The sequence below is a fragment of the Hibiscus syriacus genome, unplaced genomic scaffold (assembly GCF_006381635.1).
Source record: "Hibiscus syriacus cultivar Baekdansim isolate YM2019G1 unplaced genomic scaffold, ASM638163v2 tig00117034_pilon, whole genome shotgun sequence".
NCBI classification, from domain to species: Eukaryota; Viridiplantae; Streptophyta; class Magnoliopsida; order Malvales; family Malvaceae; genus Hibiscus; species Hibiscus syriacus.
In genome coordinates, this window is record NW_024063533.1 from 16937844 (window position 1) to 16948371 (window position 10528).

Here is a 10528-nt window from a genome sequence, read left to right on the forward strand (position 1 = left end):
GAATAAGAAATGGATAAGTAAATAATTAATGGAATAAGAATAAGAAGAGAGATGTTTGCAGAATTATAATAAAGTTGGTGTCCTTGATGGAAGATGGTTGTTGGTGCTGATGTTGTATAGAAGATGGTGATGATTTTTATATCTCAAACTCACCAAAGAAGAAGCTATGCTAGAGAGCAAAACCCCAGTCTTCACAAACTTTCTTGAGGGGTGGTAATAGTGTCTTCAACCCACTAGATATAAAATCTAGGAATTTAGGAATCAAGATGAAGGAATGACGCCACAAGTATAAGAAATATACTTGCTTAATCGATAAAGTTCTTAAAGAACTTTGAAGAGAGATTTAACTCACTAAGGTTTGTTTATATTATGAAATGAGATGATTACAAATGAAGACAAGCCTTTCAATTTATAGGAATGAGAGGGCTTGGCCGAATAGTCACCTAATGATTCGATTAGATACATGACTCTAATGAAAGTACATAATTAATTAAGTGAATAAACATGTCCATAGGCTTGGTGATGGTTTGAATAATCCTTCATAAAAGGGGCATGATGTTTCAGCCATGCATGAATCAACTTCCCTTTGATCGAATGATGGTTTGCTTGTTCATCATGGCGCCAAAGTCATCCTCCTTAGCCAAATGGTGAAGTGCTGGTTCATTTTGGTGCCCAAAGCTATCATGTGCAAGGCATGTGGATGGTGATCGAATAGGCATGGTGCTTGTCTTATGTCTCTTCATGATTTAGGCCTCCAATGGATGTAAACTCTTCACCAACGTGCACCATGATGAAAGGGCATCTTCATGGGCAACAACATTCATGAAAGGTCACAATTATTGGAAGGTAACATTTTATATTTGATCTAGTTTTAGGGTGAATGAGCTGGAGGTGAACTGGCCATAGGTGAGTTGTAACATGGTGAACATTATGGCAGCTCCTTGTGGAAAGGTACCTCTTGAGTTGGCAACTATGCACGAAAAGGTACGATTTCACAAAAATTGACAGATAACTCCATAAAAAGACTTAATTCCTAGTCTTTTCACTTAAGTTATTTCTCGTCTAGACAAAGTATGCACTGCATTTTTAGTTGCATTTAGTTGCATATAGGTTATATTAGATTGTGGTGGATAAGTGTTGCTTAGGCAAGATTTATTTGGGTTGACTGATTCTAATGAAGAGAAAGGATTGTTTGGGTTGTGTTTGTGCATGAATCCTATAGAGGAAGAACATTTCAGTCGTGACAATGCAAAAGTGCAGAGGCCAATGGAACAGATGAGAACGTGAGGAGCATATTTATCTCGCCTAGGTAAGATTTATTTGAAGAAGTCTGAAGCAGGTATGACCAAACTGCCTATGTCACAAGCCAGTTGGATGACCTACGTCACGTGCAAGCAAGCCTCAATTATTTTGACAGTCGCCAGCCGCCTTTCCTTTTTAAGTTTAGGAAATTAATAATGGCTAGTTAAGGAAACTCCAAAAGTAGACAAAGACCTAGGAGACCTTTCCTTATAAATAACCAACCGTAGCCGCCAAAAAAGGAGGCGAGGAAGAAGAGAGAGGAGCTTTACCTTAGGCGTGAGCAAGCAACTGTAGTGCTTTCCCACCTTCTACCCACAAACCTTTCTTGGTGTCCTCCATAGCCAGACGATAGCAGAGTGGTGATCAGGCCTCGAGAGAGGGTGATCACCAAGGCAGGTGTGGTTCTGATCAGGATTGTCGCGACAGAGCCCCCGGTTTTGGGAGTCATTCTTCCTATGTTTTTAACTCTTTATTTATTTGGGGTTGTATTAAACGTTGAATCCTGGATGATCTTTGATAGCACCATGAATGCTTTACTTGGTGTTAAACTTTGTTTTTCCTGAACAATATTTTTATGTTTATGAATGATGAATTATGTTTCGGTTATGACTGTTTTGTTCATAGTTTAAATATTTTACCATACCACTGTAAGAGCATCGAGAGATAGCCTTTTTTATAGATAAGTGATTTTTAAATTTGAGAGAATTAAGATAGATCAACATGAGCAATGGAATGAAAATGGGATGGTGAAATTCTAACTTGTCTACCTTAGAGATAAGGAGTGAGTTTCAAACGACTAAAAGGGATAGATGCTAGAGTAGGAGAGACTACATTTATAGTAAACGCCGAGAGGTATTGCCGTAGTAACAGTCTAAGAATACCTAGTAATCCTATCAGGTAGTTTTAGTGAGTCATAATAAGTCATTCTAAACTAAGAATATTTGATGTCGAGACAATGGTTTAGCATAAGTGCTCTGTGACACATTTGAATATGTTAGGTTGTTTGCATTATATTTAAACTATCACTTGTTTTGTTTTATTAGTCTGCATATTAATTTTGCCTCAACCAAATGTTTCTGAAATCATTGAATTATTTTCTTAGTTCATTAATATTAGGATAATACTTAGCAGGACTTAGCTTGTGATATTAGTTTTAGTTGTGGTGAAAACATATTCCTAATCCAATCCATGTGGAGACGATACTCACTCACTACTATATTACTTGCATCGATTGTGTATACTTGCACAAATTTGCTTGCCTTAGCATATACATTTACAAGCGATCAAGTTTTTGGCGCTGTTGCCGGGGATTGGCAACTGACAATATTTGTTTTGCCATAACAAGTTCTCTTTGTCACATCATATTAGTCTAACGTAGTTTACTATTTTCTTTTATAGGTTTTAATTATTGCATGACTTTGAGATCTTCTAGTAAGCCTTTGGAACCATTCGACCCTAAAATTAAGCAATCACTCAGACAAAGGTTGCGTGCCCAAAGAACTAGAGAACAATCAAATCAATTGAAAATGCAACACAACATGGGAGATTTTGGAGATCCAGACACAACAATTAATCTTCAAGTTGCAAGACCAAGAGCGATACGAGATCATTTGAACCCCATTCTCAATGATCTAAATCCAGGCATAGTGGCATCTGAGATCCAAGCCACTTACTTTGAACTCATCCCGGTGATGTTTAACATGTTAAACTCTATAGGACAATTTGGTGGTTCACCCAATGAAGACGTGAGACAGTATGTGCGTGCTTTCCTTGAAGTATGCGACTCATTTCGGAAACAATGAGTACATGAAGATGTGCTAAATCTAAAGTTTTTTCCTTACTCCCTACGCGATAGAGCAAGAGCCTGGCTCAGCGTAGTTCCCTCTGGCTCAATAGAGTCATGGACAGATTTATGCAAGAGTTTCCTACTGCGATATAATCCGCCCAATATTAACACTTAGCTTCGCAATGACATTGCTAGTTTTCGCCAAGGATATGATGAATCAATGTACGAATGCTGGGATAGGTATAAAGTTCTACTTCGTAAATGTGTTAACCATGGATTTCATGATTGGACAGAAGTGGTAATGTTTTACAATGGAGTCAACGCACCAACTCGAATGATACTAGATGCCTCAAAAAATGGTACCTTACTAGACAAATCACCCGAGGAAGCTTTTGATATCCTCGACAGGATAACAAATAATGATTATCAATTTCCAAGTGCAAGATTGGGAGGTGGCAGAAAACCATCAGGAGCATATGAATTAGAAGGTAAAAATTCGGTATCAGCTCAACTTTCAGCCATAACCAATATGTTGAAAATTGTGCAATATCCTAATGAGGTAAGAGAAGTCAAGGTGACCAATAATGTATTCCTATTTTGTCACGACAACCATCATGAGAGCGAATGTCCTGAAAACCATGAGTCAGCCAATTTTGTGGACAACTACAATCAGAGCAATAATAACCCCTATTCAAATACGTACAATCCTGGTTGGAGATAGCATCCAAATTTTTCATGGAGTAATCAAGGGAACAGTAATAACCAAGCTTCAAACTACAGTCCATAGCAAAATAACTCTGACCATCAATATTTTCAGAACCAGCATCATCAGCAGCCCTGGCAGAACAATAAATGTATAGCTTCTTCCTCTAACACCAATTTGAATAGTAATTCCTTGGAGTTATCATTGCAGGAATTCATGGCCTCGATAAAAGATTTCTTGGCTTCCACAAAGACCTTGATGCACGAACATTCTGCAACAATTAAAAATCAAGGAAATTTGTTACAGATCCAAGCAACACTTTTGCAAAGCCACAGTTCATCTCTCAGAGCGTTGGAGAATCAAGTGGGACAAATTGCTATATCATTACATTCTCACCCACATGGAAATCTCCCTAGTGATACTGAAGTCACTAAGCATCGTGGGAAGGAGCAATGCAATGTACTTACGCTAAAGAGTGGAAAACAAGTCGACCAAGATGACAAGTTTGGGGGAGAACAACTAAACAATCCTTGCCAAGGCATAACACAACCAGATGATCAATCTGAGAATGTTGAACAAGAGGAAGTGCCTGAAGAGAAAGAAAGAAGTAATGGATCAGAAGAGCATCAACCGAATAACAATAGATTCATGGTCAAGGTCATAGATTTCTCAGCTCCATCAACAGCCGATGTGAGACCTCCACCACCGTTCTTTCAACGGTTGAAGAAGCATGATGATGAAATCCAGTTCAAGAAATTTGTTGATGTTCTAGATCAGTTATGGATTAATGTACGTTTACTTGAAGCCATCGAGCAAATGCCTTCCTATGCCAAGTATCTTAAGGAAATTGTTACAAAGAAAATAAAGGTAGAACGTGTCGCCTCGGTAACAGAAATATGCTCAATAGTGAGCAAACTCCCACCAAAGAAAAAAGACCCGAGAAGCTTTATAATACCATGCTCAATTGTTAATGACTTTATAGGACGAGCTCTTTTTGATTTGGGATCAAGTGTAAACTTGATACCAAAGTCCATATTTATGAAACTAGACGGGTATCACACCATCGCACCTCAGTCATCCTACAGTTGGCTGATCGGTCTTATGTACGACCTGACGGTAGAATAGAAGACGTCTTAGTAAAGGTGGACAAATTCGTATTTCTAGAAGATTCTCTCATCCTGGATTGCGAAGAAGATGAAAATGCACCAATCATTCTGGGACGCCCCTTCTTAGCAACCAGGAGAATCCTCATTGATTGTGAAAAAGGAGAATTCACCATAAGAGTAGGTGAGCAAAGTGTCACTATAAATGTATTCAACTCCATGAAATACGTTGACGATTCAAAGGAATGCCAATGCATTAACAAGATAGAAGAAAAGGCAATCCTTGGACGAGGTGAATCCCTAAGGCTTGATGAGTACAATACTTTGTACCACGAACCTACAACCAAGATACATGAAGCAGAAACCTTTGGCCCGGACGAACTATTTTCAGAAGACGATCCTAACAATCCTGGCCCAGACCACAGAAATCTGAGCAAAGAACACCCCGAAAGCAATACCAATGCAAGATGCGGAGGAAAGACAAGGGACCAATCGAGACTTCTTCATAACAGATCATGTATGAAATTTGAACCCTTCGATTATGATGAAGTTAAATCTCATGAGTCATCTTCACAACATGCACCGAAATTGGAACTTAAAACTTTGCCATCACATTTGAAATATGCTTATCTAAGAGTTGATGAAACACTACCAGTAATAATTTTTGCCAACCTAACCTCCGAACAGGAGAATAATTTGTTGAATATCTTGTCACAGCACAGGAAAGCTATATGATGGACTATGGCAGACTTGAAAGGGATCAGTCCAACCATATGCATGCATAAAATTAATCTCGAAGATAGCCTCAACACCTCGATGGAACCCCAAAGACGACTCAACCCAATCATGAAGAAGGTAGTCATGAAGGAAATTATAAAATGGTTGGATGCAGGAGTAATTTATACTATATCCAATAGTTCATGGGTTAGCCTAGTACAATGCGTACCAAAGAAAGGTGGTGTGACCGTGGTTAAAAGCGAGCAAGATGAGTTACTCACCACGAGAACAGTCATATGATGGAACGTATGCATGGATTACAGGAAGCTCAACAAAGCTACAAAGAAATATCATTTTCCCCTCCCTTTTATCGATCAAATGTTGGATAGACTAGCAGGAAAAGCATTTTACTGCTTCCTCGATGGATACTCGGGGTATAACCAAATTTCCATAGCACCCGAAGACCAAGAAAAAAATAACTTTCACGTGCCCATATGGTACCTATGCATTTACATGAATGTCGTTTGGACTATGTAACGATCCAGCTACATTCCAAAGATGCATAATGGTAATTTTTTCAGATATGGTGGAAGAGTGCATGGAAATATTTATGGATGACTTCTCTTTCTCGGGTAATGATTTTAATCGATGTCTCGGTAATTTATCCAAGGTGTTGAAGCACTGTAAAGAAACCAACCTAGTACTAAACTGGGAAAATGCCATTTTATGGTAACCGAAAGAATAGTGTTAGGTAACAAAATTTCATGTCATGGCATCGAAGCCGACAAAGCCAAGGTGGATGCAATCGCAAATCTTCCCCCACCTACTAATATGCGAGGAGTACGCTGTTTCCTTGGACATGTAGGCTTCTACAGGCGGTTCATAAAAGACTTTTCACAAATTTCTAAACCTTTATGCCTTTTGCTTCAACAAAATCATCCATTTGAATTTACTAACGATTGTTTGAAGGCCTTCACAGATTTGAAGAAAAAGCTTTCGGCAACTCCAATTGTTATCCCACCAGACTGGAATGAACCATTTGAGCTCATGTGCGATGTTAGTAACTATACAGTCGGAGCAGTGCTGGGGCAACAAAAAAGTAAAATCTTTCATGTCAAATATTATGCGAGCCGAACTCTTAATGATGCACAAGTAAACTATACCACCACTGAAAAAAGAAATCTTAGCAGTAGTATTTGCATTTGATAAGTTTAGGCCATATCTAATAGGCACTAAGGTAATTGTGCACACAGATCACTCAACCATTAAATATTTGATTAATAAAGAAGATGCAAAGCCTAGACTAATTCAGTGGATATTACTACTGGAAGAATTTGATTTAGAGATCAATGATAGAAAAGGTATAGAAAATCAAGTGGCAGGCCATTTGTCTAAGCTAGATAACAAACCTGATTGTCCTAACATCGCAGAAATTAAAGAAGATTTCCCAGACGAGAAAATATTATTTGTCACGGCTGCGTCGTGGTATGCTGACATTGTTAACTTTCTTGTTAGTGGTATTGTTCCTCTTGATTTATCTTGCCAGGGAAGAAAGAAATTTTGACATAATGTGCGACATTACTACTGGGATGAACCGTTTTTATTCAAGCAATGCGGAGATCAAATAATCTGAAGATGAATTCCAGAAGAAGAGCAGCAAGATATCCTACACCAATGCCACTAATCACCATATGGAGGCATTTTGGTGGAATGCGAACAGCTTCAAAAGTGCTTCAGTCCGGATTCTATTGGCCAACCTTGTTCAAAGATAAGCATGAATTCTACAAGTATGCGATAGATGCCAAAGTACAGGAAATATCTCGAAACGACATGAGATACCGTGGTAAACTATTCTGGAAATTTAACTTTTCGACGTATGGGGAATAGATTTCATGGGACCTTTCCCATCATCATTCGGAGATTTGTATATACTCATGGTAGTGGATTATGTATCAAAATGGGTGGAAGCTATCGCAATACCTAAAAATAATTCAAAGACGGTACTAAAGTTTTTGCACAAAAACATATTTACCCGCTTTAGAACACCACGGGCTATAATTAGCGACGAAGGCACACATTTTGACAACAAATTGATTGACAAGGCACTGAAACGATATGGACTACGATATAGGATTGCTATGGCATATCACCCTCAAACGAATGGACAAGTTGAAGTATCTAACCAGGAGATTAAGCAGATCCTTGAAAAAGTAGTCAACCCGAATAAAAAAAACTGATCGCCGAAGCTAGATGAAGCATTATGGGCTTATCGTACATCGTTCAAGACACCGCTGGGAATGTCCCCGTTCAAGATGGTATACGAAAAAGAATGTCATCTACCGGTTAAACTTGAGAACAAAGCCTACTGGGCTATCAAAAAGATAAACATGGATGCTTAGCTTGCTAGAGAGAGAAGACTCTTGGAACTGAACGAGATGGATGAATTTAGAGCACAAGCATACGAGAATGCCCGCCTTTACAAGGAGAAAACAAAACGATGGCATGAAAGAAAAATATTGCCGAGGTAAATTTATTCTGGACAACAAGTACTGCTATATAATTCACGCCTTAAGTTATTCCCAGTCAAGCTAAAATCAAGATGGCCTGGACCGTTTATCGTTCACCACGTCTATGACAATGGATCAATTGAAATTCAAAACCAAAACGATGGTTCCGTCTTCAAAGTGAATGGGCAGAGACTGAAGGAGTACAAAGGAGCCCCAGTCCTGTGCGACAAACCGACATCATTGGCACATGATGCCCAAGAATTTGCTTTACTTCATTGAGCAAATATTCGTTGCCTAGGCGTGAATCCATTTTATTTTATTATTTTCTTTCTTATTGCAAGCAAGCTAGGAACACCTGGCAGCATGGGGAGATGAAGCATGCATGAAAACAAAAAGGAAACCCTAGGGTACATAATCTTGGCGGCAGAATAAAGAGGGAAATATATTTTCTTCCCCACTTTACGTCCTATCATAATTTTCTTATTAAATACTAAAATCTTTTCCCCTCGTGTAAGGACTAAACTACCCATCACCTTACAAGAAAAAACTACTCAACTTCTTCTTCTTCATTGTACTTCCATCCCTCTCTAAAAATAATAAAATATTTTCTTTCTCTTAAAAATACCTCCCGATCGCCACCACAAATTTCAGCCAAGTATAATGGTGAGAACAAGGAAAGCCCCAGCCCCAACACAGAGTTTTAACCATTTCCAAACAGCCAAAGTAGAAGCACGCTTCAAAATTCTTCAGAAACGTCAAGTTTATTTGGAAGATGGATTCGAATTTCCCGTCGAGGAAGATGAACCGTTTGGACTAGAGGTGATGGACGTAATAAAGAAGCATAACTGGGAAATATTTGCTCGCAATCCTAAAGCTGTAGCACCGGTGATGGTACGAGAATTATATACTCATCTTGACGACCCGTCTAACCACACGGTTTATGTTCGAGGAAAGCTCATTCGATTTCCCCCTCTGTACTCAACCGGTATTTCAAGTTGAGGAAAGTTGAAGAGCAACACAAGAGATTTGTGGCAGAGGCTGACCAAGAAACATACAATGGCATATTGCATGATCTATTCTTCGGTTGGGCCAAGTTTGAAGGGAGTGCTCCAACAAGGAAAAGGGTTGATCGACATGCACTAAAACTGCACGTAAAACTATGAATCCACTTTCTCAAAGGCAAGCTGATGCAAACGTGCCACAACACCAATGTCCTTGTGAAGATATTGATGCTCCTACACTCGATCATTTACGGGAGAAAGATTGACGTGGGAGAAATCATCTTCGAGAAGATCCATGAATGCGCCAAGAGGAACCGGGGTAACCTACTATTTCCAAACCTTGTAACTACATTATACAAGAAAAAGACGGTTCCCGAGGACCATTTTAAAGATAGGGTATCACAAAGAAAAAGGTCCCCGAGTTGATGAGTTTCAATGATGACGACCCAAAGGAAGGACTGGAGCGAGGAGCAAAATCCGTTATTGCGGTCAGAATGGTTGATGCGGTCATGCACACTAGAGAAACACGTGAAAAGATCGGATGCCTGGAAGACCACATGGAAATTTACTTCGAGTATGTAAAGGCTAGGGACATGCAACTCAACGCCTTCATCAAGAAGTTGCTCCCGACCACAATGATCAGACTGCCGACCTTCCCCAGCGTCCTCTTCAAATACACTGCGGGAGGCAGCGCATTCCATGCCTCGACATCACAAGTCCCTCCAGAAGCTCCCCCATAAGTACCCGTTGATGTTCCACCACTAGCAACGCAAGTACCACCTATACCAGAGAAAGGTAAGGGTGACACAGAAGAATTTCTCAGCTCCTCCTCCATTTCAACCTCCGAAAACAGTGATGATACTCCACCCCACTTCTTCTCCGATGAAGATTTTACTCCAGCACCACTGCAACACAAGCATGATCTTACTCAATCTCCTGTCCATATAGCACCATCACTCCTAGTAGCAACTACTAGTCCAGCACCAATCCCAGCACAACCAACTCTTGCGATCGAGCAATCCACTCCAGCACGACCCACATCCAGAAAGAAATGCTACAAGAGAACCACAGACTGAATACTTCAGCCCTCCCTATCTCAACCAGCAGAAGTAGACTCTGGATCAGAGAGTCCCTCTCCTCTCAAACGACGCCGAATGAGGGCGTCCAGTCAAGCCACCGCACCACAGTGAGTCTTTACTTTAGTTTTTTTTCTTATTTGCATAAGCATTTAGAATCATGTAGTTTAGCTTTCATGCATTAAGGATAATGCATCCCTCAATTTTGGGGGAGGTATTATACCACATTCTGCCATACTTTGTTAAAAAGCAATTGATGTTAATTGGTTGAGAATTTTGGTTGTCATGACATAAGTAGGTTGTTGTTAGGAATGAATTAGGGATGCCCAATAA